Source organism: Octopus sinensis, linkage group LG15 (genome assembly GCF_006345805.1).
Source record: "Octopus sinensis linkage group LG15, ASM634580v1, whole genome shotgun sequence".
NCBI classification, from domain to species: Eukaryota; Metazoa; Mollusca; class Cephalopoda; order Octopoda; family Octopodidae; genus Octopus; species Octopus sinensis.
Genome location: NC_043011.1, coordinates 20,776,723 through 20,793,691, shown reverse-complemented (window position 1 = coordinate 20,793,691; position 16,969 = coordinate 20,776,723). Strand labels below are relative to the sequence as shown.

Here is a 16,969-nt window from a genome sequence, read left to right as displayed (position 1 = left end):
TATCATTCTTTGATACAAAAATATCCACAACCACAGGAGTGGCTGCGTGGTAAGAAGCTTGCTTACCAACCACATGGTTCTCGGTTCAGTCACACTGCATGGCAAGTGTCTTCTACTATAGCCTTGGGCCAACCAAAGCCTTGTGAGTGGATTTGGTAGGCGGAAACTGAAAGAAGCCCATTGTATATATGTATATATATGTATATATGTATATATATATATATATAAGTGTGCGTATATATATATATATAATATATATATATATATATGTGATGTATATTTGCCGTCTCAATATGGCTAACCACTAAGGGTGGGTGTTACTGTAGCTTGTAGCCCCAGGAGAACATCTCCTCCAGCTGGCTATATATATATATATATATATATATATATGTATATGTGTGTATATATTTGTGTGTCTGTGTTTGTCCCCCGCAACATTGCTTGACAACCGATGCTGGTGTGTTTACGTCCCCGTAACTTAGCGGTTCAGGAATAGAGAGCGATTGAATAAGTACTAGGCTTACAAAGAATAAGTCCTGGGGTTGATTTGCTCGACTTTAAGTGGTGCTCCAGCATGGCTGCAGTCAGATGACTGAAACAAGTAAAAGAGTAAAAGAACCTTCCGTCTCAGTAAACCATTATTGTTCCTGAAAGCTATTTTTCATATTTCCTACAGATTGCTTGAAGCCAAATTCTTCCTACACCTCCATCCTTGGATCTTACATTTATATATATATATATATATATATATAGTTATTTCGTGTTACACTAAGAAGTAGTATGCAGTACCAGAATTTTTGATTTGAGTTAAATATATGCCTTAAGTCAAGAAGGTTTATGTAATGGATGCATTTCATATTATATATTAGGCAAACTTAAAACGTATGTATTAAATAATTTCAGAATATCACTATTTGCTTTCACTTCATTGTTACAACTGTATATATATATATAATATATATTATATATATTATATATATATATGTTGAAGATAGTTGTGTGAAAAAGTGCCACACCCTAGAGGTTGAGGGAACCTGTAGATAGGGGGATTGCTATATAGGTATGTTATAGTGTTTAGTAAAGGGAGTTTTTATCGTTATATGTATTTCGTTTATCATGGTAGTTTTATTTAAGAATTTGTAGTAATTTCTGTCTGTATTATTCCATTTATTCCATTCATAATTTTGAATAACGTTCGTTCTCCACGCGCAAAGAATTTTATAATTCCATTCTGTTCCATTCATAATTTTAAATGACGTTCGTTCACCGAGCTAAGAATTTTTATAAATATGTTCGGTTCCTATGGTAACGTAATCTTGTTTAAAGTTATAACGGCTAGAGTTTGAATTCACTTCATAAATTAAAACAGATTAGGAGGTATGTATTTTTTCTCCTTATGTTAATCTTGTTACTTATGATAATCTGGTTACTTATGGAGTATTTTATATATTGTATTATGTGTCGATATGTTGTTTTTCTTTTGAGTGTTTATGTATGTGTAAATGTGTGTGTGTGTGCGTATATTTATTTATTTGTATGGGTGTGGGAGTGAATATTTTGATGTATATATCGAGGTTTGTACGTATGTATATGTATGTGTGAGTGGAGTGGGTATATGTATATGTAGTGGGTGTGTGTTTTACGTGTGTGTATTTGTGTGTGAATGTATAGATAGGGGGATTGCTATATAGGTATGTTATAGTGTTTAGTAAAGGGAGATTTTATCGTTATATGTATATATGAGTTTTCGTTTATCATGGTAGTTTTATTAAAGAATTTGTAGTAATTTCTGTCTGTTTAAGTGTTTAAAATATTATTCCATTTATTCCATTCATAATTTTGAATAACGTACGTTCTCCACGCGCAAATCGTATTATGTGTAGATATGTTGTTTTTCTTTTGAGTGTTTTTGTATGTGTAAATGTGTGTGTGTGTGTGCGTACTTGGTTGTGTAATTTATTTGTCTATATGGGTGTGGGTGTGAATATATTGTTGTATATATCGAGTTTAGTACGTATGTATATGTATATGTGAGGGGGTATATGTATATGTTATGAGTGTGTGTTTTACGTATGTGTAGTTTTGTGTGTGAATGTATTATGGGGATTGCTATATAGGTATTATTGTGTATGGTAAAGGGTGTTTTATCATTATATGTATATATGGGTTTCATTATCATGATTGGTTTATTAATGATTTTGGAGTAAATTCTGTATTTTTACGTTGATTAAATATTATTCCATTCTTTCCATTTATAATTTTTTAAAAAAACGTTCGATCACCACGCGCTAAGAATTGTTTATTTTCTTTTGAGTGTTTATGTATGTGTGAATGTGTGTGTGTGATTGTTTGCGTAATTTATTTATCTGTATGGGTGTGGGTGTGAATATATTGGTGTATATATCGAGTTCTGTATGTATGTATATGTATGTGTGAGCGGGTATATGTATATTGTTTATGACTGTGGGTTGTATGTGTGTGTGAGGGAGTAAGAATAAGTAATGTGTTGAAGAATTTGGCTATTTTTTAAATTTATTCATTTATTGTTGCCTAGACGTTTTTATGTGTATGTATAGAGATATATATATTGGTGTGTGAGTTAGTGTATGTATTTAGATATGGTTATATATATTTAGTTATATGTGTATGAGCATGTGTGTATATATAGTTTATTTTTATTTTGTTTTTGTTTTTGTTTTTGTTTTTGTTTTTTGTTTTTTTGTTTTTTGTTTTTTGTTTTTTGTACATCTTTAAATATGAGAACTTTAATAATAGGTTTCTTTATATTCAATTGTTTATAGGGTTTAATTTAGATTATATATTGATTATATATAGATTATATATAGATTATATATATTTATATTTTTCATTGATAATTTTATCATTTTAAACTTATATTTTAATATATTGATATTTTAGATCGAAAATCCACCTGACGAATGTCATTGAAGACATGAAACGATTGTAGTGGCGGTTTATTTCTTTATATTAAAAATTTTTATGTATTGATTAAGTCTTTCCTTGTTTGTTTTGCAAAATAGTGGTTTTGTCTCGAATTATATTATATATATATATATATATATATATATATGTATGTGTGTGCATATGTCTGTGTGTCTATGTTTGTTCCGCCAACATCGCTTGACAACCGATGCGGATGTGTTTACATCCCCGTAACTTAGCGCTTCGGCAAAAGAGACCGATAGAATAAGTACTAGGCTTACAAAGAATAAGTCCCGGGGTCGATTTGCTCGACTAAATGTGCTGCTCCAGCATGGCCACAGTCACATGACTGAAACACGTAAAATGTATAAAAAAAAAGTAAAAAGCATGTGTGTGTGTGCAGGATATCTTTTCAGTGATGCTGATTTTAAAGATGTTGGTTGATTAAAACGAGGAACAACCTTCAAGCATAGGTTCTTCATATTTTGGCTAGAAATAAAAACGGTTTACCTAGCAATTCTTAACTGGTTTTAAATGTAAACTCACAGAAATTTATTGATGTTGCTGCATGGAATGTAGCATAAAATTTCAATGAGGTGGAAACCATATCTGGTATGATAACTATGTCTAACTTCATTCCACCTCTCTCTTTTGAACTCTAAGTAACCTATATATGTCATAAAAAGGTTCTGAAATTAAATGCCAGTTAAAGGTGATAGACATATGCTACAGTTACCGTATTAAACTGATTGATTAGTCATGTATGACTAGAGGTCACTTTACATCTCAGAGGAGATAATACAAATTTCCTACTTTTATTCCTTTACTCTTCATATTGATTTCAAATTTTGGCACAAGATCAGCAATTTCGGTGGAGGTGTAAGTTGATTATATCGCCCCCTGTATTCAACTGGTACTTAGGATCTTTGTGGTTTTCATCACTCTTTACTCTTTTACTTGTTTCAGTCATCTTGACCCTGGGACTTATTCTTTTTGTAAGCCCTGTACTTATTCTATCGGTCTCTTTTGCCGAATCGCTAAGTAACGGGGACATAAACACACCAGCATCGGTTGTCAAGCAATGCTAGGGGGACAAACACAGACACACAAACAGTAAGTAGCTTGCTTACCAACCACATGGTTCCGGGTTCAGTCCCACTGCGTGGCACCTTGGCCAAGTTCTTCTACTATAACCTCGGGGCGACCAAAGCCTTGTGAGTGGATTTGGTAGACGGAAACTGAAAGAAGCCTGTTGTATATATGTATTTATATATATATATGTGTGTGTGTGTGTGTGTATATGTTTGTGTGTCTGTGTTTGACCCCCCAACATCGCTTGACAACCGATGCTGATGTGTTTACATCCCCTTAATTTAGCGGTTCAGCAAAAGAGACTGGCAGAATAAGTACTAAGCTTCCAAAGAATAAGTCCTGGGGTCGATTTGCTCGACTAAAGGCAGTGCTCCAACATGGTCACAGTCAAGTGACTGAAAGAAATAAAAGAGTAAAAAAGTAAAGCTAACAGGAGTTGCTAGAAATAACAGATATTTATTAGTTAAAAAAACATTCAAGAATGAAAGTTTGCAATACACTCTAAGATTTTATAAAATAAATAATCTTTCTCATATCTCCTTCTCCACATAAATTCACAAAGATAAGAGTCAACCATACCCAGTTGAGTGTAAGTCCCATCTGTTATGAAAACAAACAATTATAGAACAAGAGGTGGTTACACTCCTTGTGCACATGTGCAGCATCTTTGGTTACTATAGAAACAGAGTTCTTCGCAATCAGCCATGGAACAGGTGGTGCTTCTTTGCTTTGGTTACTATAGAAACAGACTTCTTTGCCTCAGTAATGTCTAAAATACTCCCTTCAGATTGGCAAAAATACCCAAAGTTTTCAAATTTTAAAGGCTAATAACTTTTTAATTATGGATTTATCAGGAAAATGAATTTCATTTTCATAATTAGTATACAAAACTTAACCCATATACCAAATTTGAAAACATTTGGAACAAAATTGTAAACAGTGACGAAAACCACTTCGGCCCGTGTCTTCCTGGGTCTACTTCTGTCACAGGTTCCCTCCACAGCTAAAGATCAGCACTTCTTTACACAGCTGTCCTCGTCCATATGCATCACATGACCATACCAGCAAGTTGTCTCTCTTGCACACTACGTCTGATTCCTCTTATACCTATATATATTCACATACATACATACACTGACGATATTCACACACATACATACATTGAATCATACTCTGTCAAGCTATTCCACTGTCAATCCTAAGAATCTGGATATACTCTCTTTTACTCTTTTACTTGTTTCAGTCATTTGACTGCGGCCATGCTGGAGCACCGCCTTTAGTTGAGCAAATCAACCCCAAGACTTATTCTTTGTAAGCCAAGTACTTATTCTATTGGTCACTTTTGCCGAACTGCTAAGTTACGGGGACGTAAACACACCAGCATCGGTTGTCAAGCGATGTTGGGGGAACAAACACAGACACACACACACAAATATATATACATATATACGACAGGCTTCTTTCAGTTTCCATCTACCAAATCCACTCACAAGGCTTTGGTTAGCCCAAGGCTATAGTAGAAGACACTTGCCCAAGGTGCCACGCAGTGGGACTGAACCCGGAATCATGTGGTTGTTAAGCAAGCTACTTACCCCACAGCCACTCCTACTACAGTTAAGATTATACATTGTGTTAATAGAAACAGGAAGCTAGAAGTGAGGAATAGAATATAATCAAATAAAATATGGTACAGATGCATAAACCTTGAAATAAACTAATGAGGTTACATTTCAGACTTAACTGGTAGTATTATTAGCACATACAAATTCATGCTAGTAAATCTACCCATCTATGAGGGAGGCATAAAACGAGTGAGGGAAGTCATAACAGTAGTGCGTATTGAGAAATGTGTAAATGGACTTGATAGATTACTGGGTGATGTCTTGGAGAAATCACATCATTGTTGGTGATACAGCATTCCCCTCTCTCTCTTTCGGAGAGGCACTGAGCAGCTATACGCACACATACATAGACAGCAGTAACTTTCACCTACCGAATTCAATCACAAAGCTCCGGTCGGCTTGGGGCTATAGTGGTAGACACCTACCCAAAGTGCCACGCAGTGGGACTGAACCCGAAACCATATAGCTAGGAAGCAAGCTCCCTAACCACACAGCCATGCCCCTATTACATATATATGACATGTGTTTGTGACTAAGTGACATGTGATAACGATTCACTCCTGAACTGAAATATGCTCCCAGCCTCTGTCTCATGAATGGTTATGTGGACCACTCCTAATGAAAGCCAGAGCATCTTCTGACCACTACATAAAAAGTATTAAGCAAAAATGTTATTTAGATATACTTTTATTTTAGTTATTTACTCTATTTTACATTTGTTTATACTCTTATATATTCAAAGTTCACAAATTTCCTTATTTGAATTATGAATCCTATTCCTTTTGATAATATCAATATGATTATAAAACTTCTTTGTAGACGATATTTTCTGTTTGGTCGACACTGATTTTCAAATTACTGGAGTCCGTTGCTCCACTCATAGTGACGTATAACTGGCCGTGTGTAAACATCAGAGTGGGTAAAAATACACCTACACGATCTAAAGTCTGGCCCTGTGCCTTGTTTGTTGTGAATGCAAAAGTTGCATGTTCACTCTCACTTTCTCCTCATTCATCACCCTCTTGTACTATCTTATATCTCTCCCCACTACTACACACTCAATAATACTATAAAAAGAGTCAAAATCCCTGCAAAAACTTAGTTCAATTTGAAGACTCCACTAGAATGGACGAAAGCAATAATATATGATATATGATTTATAAAAACATGTAACATACTAATAAATATCTGTAAGTATAAAACTATCCGGATTTCTGAGTACCTCATTTCTTCTAATTTATATATATATGTACATGACGCGACCTTTCATGTACATGTTGCTAAACTGACAGTGAAATGCAGACGCCTGGCTGGATGGATTCTTAGAACCTTTAGAACAAGAGAACAAGAAACCATGATGGTCCTCTGGAAGACACTTGTCCTAAGTCACTTTGACTATTGCTCTCAGCTATGGTCACCATCCAGTGTCAAGTTGATCACAGAACTTGAGGCGATCCAACGAAGCTACACGAAGAAGATAGCCTCTATGCAGAATGTAAGCTACTGGGAAAGACTCAAGAGATTAAAATTATATTCCCTGGAGCGTAGGCGGGAAAGATATGCCATAATATACATCTGGAAGATCCTGGAGGGAAGTGTCCTGAACTTTGGCATCGAGAGTTACGCAAACGCCAGAACTGGGTGCCACTGCGTGGTGCCTAGGACTCCAACTTGCCATCAAGATGTAGACAAGATTCTGTGATAGCCTGGGCTTCCGAGGCCCACAGCTCTTCAATATCCTCCCGATGAACCTGAGAGACCTGCATGGGGTGGATACAGATGTCTTTAAAATGGAGCTGGGGATCTCTTCCTGTCAGGTGTCCCAGATGAACCAACTTCACGGCAGGAGGGGCAGATGAGGGCAGCTGCATCGAAGTCTCTCATGCACCAAATAGCAGTTGCTAGAAAGCCTCCATGAAGTGAAACCAAGTAGCAACACCAAATGGCGGTGCCCCAGCATGGCCACAGCTCATGAGCTGAAACTGGAATCAATCAATCAATCAATCATATATATATATATACATCTTTATATAAATTTACACACACACACACACATATATATACATATATATACATACATACACATATGTACATGCATATATATATAAATATATATATATATTATATATATATATATGTGTGTGTATACATATACACACACACATATATATGCATACATACATATATAGTGAAAATAATAAAAATGAAACTTTTAAAAGTGAAACTATCGAAAGTGACTCCATATAAAAGTAAAAGTATTATATCACACTACAATAAGGATGTTATTGTTTCACTTTTGACACGTAATACTGAAACCGTCTAAGTGATTGCTCCAGGCCCGCATTAGGCAAGAAGTTGAAAATTTTTTTGGCCCATAACACTCCATTGGCTGTGAGTAATGCATGTGTAAAATTTGAATAGAATCAGTTGGGTAATTTCCGAGTTTTAGTGATGCACGCATACAGACATACATACATACAGACAGACAAACATTCTCAGTTTTATATATATAGATTACCTTGTGATATACTTTCTACTGTGATGTGTGAACTACAATCAAGGAATAAATTGTTATATTTGATTTAATAGAAGAAACATGCCTTTTTATATTTTTTCACATCCACGTAAAATACATACGTTTGGGACCTTCTTACACGCACATAATAAAATATGCTTTCTAAATATTGAACAGATTTCCTTGCGTTTAAAATAAACCAGTTTCAGAAAGGATAATAAGTGAGAAATGTTTTGCGAAGTTGAGTTGTGTCCCACAAAAGAGGTTCAGAAACTGTAGGGTATTACTCTTTTACTCTTTTACTTGTTTCAGTCATTTGACTGTGGCCATGCTGGAGCACCACCTTTAGTTGAGCAAATTGATCCCAGGATTTAATCTTTATAAGCCTAGTACTTATTCTATCAGTCTCTTACGCTGAACTGCTAAGTTACGGGAACGTAAATACACCAGCATCGGTTGTCAAGCGATGTTGAGGGGACAAACACAGACACACGAACACACACACACACACACACATATATATATATGATGGGCTTCTTTCAGTTTCCGTCTACTAAATCCACTCACAAGGCTTTGGTCAGCCCAAGGCTATAGAAGAAGACACTTGCCCAAGGTGTCATGCATTGGGACTGAACCCGGAACCATGTGGTTGGTAAGCAAGCTACTTACCACACAGCCATTCCTACAATGTTTAATGTCAAATTGGATGAATCTACATTCTTTCTAGTTTAGTAATGAATTAAACAAGGTAATCATGGAACTGGTATTGATTCCATAGTCGGAAAGCTAACTTAACTTTGGGGTTTATATCATTATAAAAATGTATTTACTAATAGTTTTTAACATAAGCATCTCCCGGACATAAACCTTGCAGATTTTGGTCTTTGCATTGAGCCTTGACAGACTGAATACTTTACTGTCCAACCTTATGTGGAGGCAAACGCCGTCGTTTTGCATACCAAATGCATACTTCAACATGACAGTGAAGTAGATGTTGAACAGGGTAGGAGCAAGCATGCATCCCTGTTTTAACCCACGTTGAACATCAAAGGGTTCTGAGGTGTTTCCGTTGAATTGTATTGTGGTCTCCATGTACAAATGCAAAACTTCAAGGATGCGGAGCAGTTGAGGAGGACACATAATCTCAAAGAGTCTCTGACAGCCAAGTCCAACTCCTGACCTTCTTGTGTGGCCTATCACCTGGGCCAGGAGCTGTTACTACTGACAAGAGAAGTGGCAAGGGCAAGTTACTGGTGCCCCAAAACCAGTGCTTCAGGTAGATGGGACCCGTTATCCCCGGAAGGCAACCCATCTAAGAGAAGGAAAACTCTGACTCCAAACCCCACTGCCTTGTGACGAAACCAATCATGGCTTGGGGAGGAAACCCTGAGGAGAAATCTGGAGGTGGAGTCTTGAAGAGAGTTTGAAGTTGTACTCAACCTCACTCTGGCAACTCCTGCGACACACAGGTCCCAAGCTATGACCTGGAAACAAAGCAGCTATCAAGTCAATGGAAGCACTCATTGCCATCACTCCCCACCTAAAAAAATCATGTCAAGTGATGTCCAATGTGAAGACTGCCATCCGGGATCAAACTCATGCGACTTCATTATAACAAAGGCGTTCTATAGAGGATTAGTGGAGGGGAGGTGCGATGATGTTCTCAGGCAGAATCTGGGCTTCAACGAGGAACACCTGACTTGCCTGTTCAGGACAACATTTGGGCCGGGACCTATGGACAATCTCCAAAGATCCCTGGCCTGGCATTACTATCAAGAAGCATTACCCATTCAGGATAAGCTCCACAGGCATGGTTTGAGACACACCACACCGACTTGCCCGAGATGCAGTCAGAGCGACAAAACCGTTCTGCATGCACTTGTGCAGTGTCCAACCATTTCAGACCTGTGGGCTTATGCTGAATGGCTGCTGTCATGTGTGGGATGAGTCCGCCTGTCAGCTGAGTCTATCGTGACAATTGCTCTGCCACCTTCCTGCAACTGGGAAGGCAAGGCAGTCTTCATCGTATTGGTGGCCATGGTGAAAGAATGTATGTGGTGGACTTGAGTGAAAGGATTAGAGACAAACACCTATCTGGCCAATCGCTCATCAACTTTTCAAGTACCACTTGAAAAGGAAGGTGAGGATGGAGAGGCAGGTTTTGTCTCGTGATAGTTTAAAAAAAAAGTGGGTGAATGTTGCAAAGATGGTGCGTGCGAGTGAGGAAACCACTTTGAGCCTGATCCTGTAAATCGAAAAAAGAGAGAGAGCACTTTGCTCTCATGTGTTTATTCCCTCCCTACCTGAGGTTACTGTGGTCTTTTCCATAGGCTTTTCTTTCTATGGATAAACCTAATCTTACTTTTTACATTTTTAAAATTCTTCTGTGATACAGGATCCCTTTTGATTGGAATTTTACTTTTTTTCTTATTTTCCTGCTTTTTTTCATTTTTGAAAAGAAAAGCTCTGTTTGGCCAATAAAGGAAGTTATCTATCTATCTACCTATCTACCTACCTGCCTGCTTGCCTGCCTGCCTACCTACCTACTTACCTACCTGCCTACCTACCTACCTACATACCTACCTACCTATATGTCTGTATATATATATATATATACACACATATATATATGTATATACATATATATATATATAGCTTGGTTGACTCTATGGCCCTTCAATTCTAATATATATGTATATATATATATATATATATATATATACACACACACATACATACATATATATATATATATATATATATATATATATATATATCTTAGAAATGAAGGGCCATAGAGTCAACCAAGCTAAAACCAAGGTCTTAACGAGTAGGAAGGCAGACAAACCACAAATCCCTTCAGGTAGATGGCCCTGCTTGCTCTGTAGAAAAGGCGTTGGTGGAAACGCTATAAGATGTACCCAGTATAAGCTATGGACACATAAGAGGTGCAGCAATATCACAGGAAGGCTAACTAGGAAGATAGCTTTTGTATGTAGCAGACACTCAAGAGCAATAAACACTGAAAATGTGCAGAGAACAACTTCTGTCACATTCCAGGGAGAAAAACTAGAAGTAGTTGATAGCTTCCATTACCTAGGGGACCAAGTCAGTCGTGGGGGTGGATGCTCTGAAAGTGTAACTGCTAGAATAAGAATAGTCTGGGCAAAGTTCAGAGAGCTCTTACCTCTGCTGGTAACAAAGAGCTTCTTGCTCAGAGTAAAAGGTAGACTGTATGATGTATGCATATGAATGAAAAGCCATGCTACATGGCAGTGAAACATGGGCTGTGACTGCTGAGGACATGCGTAAGCTTGTAAAGAATGAAGCCAGTATGCTCCGCTGGATGTGAGCATACAGCGAGCATACATGACAGAGTGTAAGTGCCTTGAGAGAAAAGTTAGACCTAAGAAGCATCAGATGTGGTGTGCAAGAAAGACGACTGTGCTGGTATGGTCATGTGGTGTTGCATTTGAGGGAACCTGTGGAAGAGGTAGACCCAGGAAGATCTGGGATGAGGTGGTGAAGCACTACCTTTGAACATTGGGCCTCACCAAGGCAATGACAAGTGACCTAGACCTTTGGAAATATGCTGTGCTTGAGAAGACCTGGCAAGCTAAGTGAGACCATAACCCATGGCCTATTCCAGTGGTGTAACTAGCCTACTTATGCGTACCTTTCTTTCATAGGACACTAAATTCTGCTTGCGAAGACCTGTTGAGTCAAGTGAAATCGAAATGAAATTCGCTGACATGGTCGATGACGGTACCGCCTGACTGGCATCCATGCTAGTTGAACGTTAAGAGCACCATCCAAGTGTGATCACTGCTAGATCAGATTGGAGCCTGGTGCAGACATCTGGTTCACCAGTCCTCAGTCAAACTGTCCAACCCATGCCAGCATGCAAAGTGGATGTTAAATGATGATTATGATGATGATGATGATGATGATGATGATGTAATGGCAATGTTATATTTTGTTTGCCATTTGTAAGGTGAAAGAACAGTGATTGAAGTTGTAAAGAAATATTTATTTACTGTTACTTAATATAATTCCATGCCTCAACAGGCAGGTGTGTTATATGACATAAGTGGAAGGGCATGTGAGATAAATGAAGTTAACTTCTTGCATAGTTGGTGTTTGTGTTCTCGTCATTGTGTAGTAGTAACCTACAGATAATGATGGAGAAAAGAAAGCGAGCTCGTGAGAGTGAGAGAGCCAAGGGAAGTTGTGTTTCATAGTCGCTGATTGTAACTTTCTTTTTCCCTCTGGCCATTTGTCTTTAGTGGCCTCCTGCTTGTGGCCGTGACTCTAGTTGTCCGTTCACTAACTGTGCCCTCTCTAACTGATTTTTGCCTTACCAAATTCTAGTATTTATTACTATCCAAAACCAGTCAGAAGGCTTGACATATTGTTGAGAACAATAGATTTCGTTGGTAGTACCTGTTATCTCTATTCTATCTTTTGGTGGCCTAGAAGAAGTTTGAAGGGTCAAGTGACGAAGACATTATTCTGCTTAGCAAAAGCATTTGGTAAATGTATAACTGCTGTCACTCACAGAAAAACTATTGTTTTACCATGATAAAAGTGCTGTTAAGTGAAATTTGGCAATCAAGGATCGAATCCATGCTATGCCTACATAAAGCCACTATACACAAACACACGCACACACACACATACACACGCACAAGGCAAATAAGAAAATGGAGAGGATAAACAATCGACAAACATCAGCCTGTAGACATTCAATTATATCTATTTATTAATTAATTACAATCATTGTTTGCCATTTGTAAGGTGAAAGAACAGTGATTGAAATGAACGAATGAAATAAGCAAATAAATAGATTTTTATTTTTATTTATCTATCTATCTATACACATGATTGTAATCAATTAATAAATTAGATATAATTGAATGTTTACAGGCTGATGTTTGTTGATAGTTTATCTTCTTCATTTTCTTATTTGCCTTAAAAATCCTGGGTAAATTTTCAGTTTACCCTCACCCATACCTAGTATTCAATTGCGATATTGTCCTGCAATAATAAGCACTTGGGTATAAATGCGTAGATATAAATCCAGTAGTATATTGAATATTTACTATCCCTTAGATGGCTGCTTAACTTCTAACTCATACTTTACCTGTTTTAAAATTGAATGAAATTTAATAGTGTGTTAGAATGTCTAATGGAATTAAAAATTATTTTTATGCATTTGTGTACATTTAAACTAATTAAATATTATTTTACAGAATAATAGAATTAAAATTTCTTTGATTAAAGCCCTTTCTAACATGGAAATAGCCAAAAAGCATTTAAGGCACATAATGCTTTATGAGTACAAAAAAGGAAACTCTGCAGCCGTGACTGGTGACGAAAAATGGATCTTCTATCGAAATGTTAAACGTTGTAAACAGTGACTTGGTAAAAAGGAAAAGCTCAACCACAACCGAGAAGGGAACTTCATGGGAAAAAGGCTCTTCTCTCTATCTGGTGGGATTGCAAAGGAGTAATTCACTTTGAATTGTTACCACCTAATGCAACAATTAATGCTCAAGACTTCTGTTAGCAATTAGAGTGTTTGAACCAAGCTTTGAAGAAAAAAGATCAGCTTTAGTGAATCAAAAAGGAGTGCCCGTTTCATCAGGACAATGAATGACTCCACACTGCAAAGATCACATAACAGAAGATCGAAGAGGTCGATTGGGAAAAATTTCTTCATCCCCCTTATTCTCCCGACCTTGCTCCTTCAGACTACCATTTGTTTCGTAGTTTATAGAATCATTTGGAGGACATAACTTTCGCAAGCCAGGAGGAGGTTGAAACTGACATTTCAGAGTTCTTCGCTTTGAAACCAACAAAAGAATTTTACGTTGATGGGATTAAAAAGCTTGTAAATAGATGGAAGGAAGTCATAGATAATCAGGGAAAGTACATTGATGATTAAATTTCAATTAAATATAACATTTGATCACTTGTATTTTTTTTTCAAAATTTGCACAGAACTTATGAGATGACCTGATATATATATATCAGAAATAGATAATAAATACAATTATGTATTTTTACCCCTAACTTGGAGTTAAATCTAAGGTCTGTTTCATTAGTTCCAAGTTAGGGGTAAAAATACATAACAGTATTTATTATCTATTTCTGATATGTATGTGTGTGTGTGTGTGTGTGTGTGTGTGTGTGTGTATGCATGTGCACGTGTGTGTGTGTGTATAGACATATGTATATATGTGTGTATTATATGTAGAAAAATACAAACTGGGACAAGAGCGTAAAACATTTAGAAGACGTTAGAAAAACACAGACGGGACATTCGAAGCCTTCAATCTTCAGTCAAGAACTGGATCATCCTAGTAATTTCGGCTGATTAATCTTGAGATCGCTCCGATCCGGCCAGCCCCAAGGAAAAACTAAGCTACAAGCATTAAATTTCTTGGAAGAAGGATCAAATGTATACGAAACAGGGACAGAAAAATGGACGATGCCACACGAATATAAAATACAAAAAACAATAATGGTAAAAACAGGACAAAAACAGCGGGTGTCTAACGACAAATAAACAGTACAACAAGTTTAGCTGGCATATGTATGTATGTATGTATGTATGTATGTATGTATGTATGTATGTATGTATGTATGTATGTATGTTTGTATGTATATATATATATATATATATTAGAAAGTTTGGAGATGATGTACAGGTATTTCATATTAGAAGAAATAAGGTACTCAGAAATTCGGATGGTTTTGTATTTACAGATATTTATTTGTATATTACATGTTTTTATACATCACATAACTTATATCATATATCATATATTAGCGCTTTCGTCCATTCTGGTGGATTTTTCAAATGGAACTGTTCCATTTGAAAAATCCACCAGAATGGATGAAAGCGCTAATATATGATATAAGTTATATGATGTATAAAAACATGTAATATACAAATAAATATCTGTAAATATAAAACCATCCGAATTTCTGAGTACCTCATTTCTTCTAATATATATATGTTAGGAGTGGCTGTGTGGCAAGTGGCTTGTTTACCAACCACATGGTTCTGGGTTCAGTCCCACTGCATGGCACCTTGGGCAAGTGTCTTCTACTATAGCCTCGGGCCGACCAAAGCCTTGTGAGTGGATTTGGTAGACGGAAACTGAAAGAAGCCCGTCGTATATATGTATATATATATATATGCGTGTGTGTGTTTGTGTGTCTGTGTTTGTCCCCCTAGCATTGCTTGACAACCGATGCTGGTGTGTTTATGTCCCCGCTACTTAGCAGTTCGGCAAAAAGAGACCGATAGAATAAGTACTGGGCTTACAAAAAGAATAAGTCCCGGGGTCGAGTTGCTTGATTAAAGGCGGTGCTCCAGCATGGCCGCAGTCAAATGACTGAAACAAGTAAAAGAGTAAAAAGAGTAAAGAGTAATATACTGATGCACACATACACACACACATACCTACATATGTCTGTGTGTGTCTGTATGTATTTATATTTACAGTCCGAAGACCAGTGTAGTCTATGTTATTGTTCTTATGTCCTGTAGCATAGTAATACGGCGGTACATATTCTAAAATTGGAACGATACAGAGAAGATTAGCATGGCCCCTGTGCAAGGATAACACGCAAATTCGTGAAGCATTCCATATTTTTTAAAATGCCCTTGTGGCAAATGAAATGAAATAAAATTGTGATAAAGAGAGATGAATGAAAATAAGCCCCAAATTGAAACGATGAGTACTGAGGGCGTTAATTTCATCAATATAATGCAGGAAAATGATGTCCCACCAAGGCTATAATCCTTTAACAGAAATGCCTGAAAGATATGATTAATAGACATGGACATAACAAAACACTATTTAGTGAAAAATTAGTTACCTGATGTAAAACATTGCTAATCAGAAATTTACCTTGTAACTCCGTGGGCTTTCATATTGTGTTCAGTGGAGTAGAGAAATATATGATCTGTATGACAAATAAAAGAAAACACATAAACAGATTGTATTTCAGATGTTTGTTCTTTCTTTTTCTTTTTCTTTTTTTACATACATTCAAAAAAAAAGTGGGTATATCTAGAATGTCTTATCTCATGTTTCAGTTCGTTATGCTTGACAATTCCAGGTCATAACAATTCCATATTATTATTTTTTTTAACTCTTTACACTTTACAATAAGAGTTAAGATAGACGTGACTTATTATTTGGGGCAGGTCAAGCAAACCACGTAGAGTCTCTCTTTATAGGTTGAAGGTGTCTTTGTCAATACCAAACTCTCTGTACACCTCTGTTTTATCTAGCATCCTGCCCACTTCTTTTAACAAGCAAGTTTGAGCAATTTTTTGTTTATCTGCTGGTTACAGCAACCCTTTCTGAATTCAGATTATTCAGTTAAATATATCCTCCTCCTCCGCCCCTCCTCCTCCTCATCATCATCATTGTTTAGTGTCCACTTTCCATGCTAGCATGGGTTGAACGGTTTGACTGAGGACTGGCACGTCAGGAGGCTGCACCAAGCTCCAATCTGATCTGGCAGAGTTTCTACAGCTGGATGCCCTTCCTAATGTCAACCACTCTGAGAGTGTAGTGGGTGCTTTTTACATGCCACCGGCATGGGGGCCAGTTTGGCGGCACTGGTATCAATCACGCTCGAATGGTGCTTTTTACATGCCACAGGCACTGGCATCAGCCACACTCGAATGGTGCTTTTTACTTGCCACTGGCATGGGTGCCAGTCAGGTGGCACTGGCATTGGCCATGACAATGATCTCACTTGACTCAACAAG

The 16,969-nt window shown here is 37.0% G+C and overlaps 1 protein-coding gene and 1 non-coding gene across 3 annotated transcripts in view; one reads left to right on the top strand and one right to left on the bottom strand.

Moving 5' to 3' along the window:
• Positions 1 to 16,167, bottom strand: part of LOC115219643 (tripartite motif-containing protein 2-like) — a 66,053-nt gene extending 49,886 nt beyond the window's left edge. Inside the window, exon 1 of one of the 2 annotated variants that reach the window (XM_029789807.2) lies at positions 16,098 to 16,167. The gene's annotated coding sequence lies outside the window, so the exon portion shown is untranslated. Of the gene's footprint in view, positions 1 to 16,065 lie in introns of both variants that reach the window. The other variant, XM_029789806.2, reaches the window with a different exon arrangement.
• LOC115220060 lies at positions 15,738 to 15,840 on the top strand. Its single transcript, XR_003882445.1, has one exon. It is a non-coding gene; the product is annotated as a U6 spliceosomal RNA (small nuclear RNA).
• Positions 16,168 to 16,969: the final 802 nt, after the last annotated feature.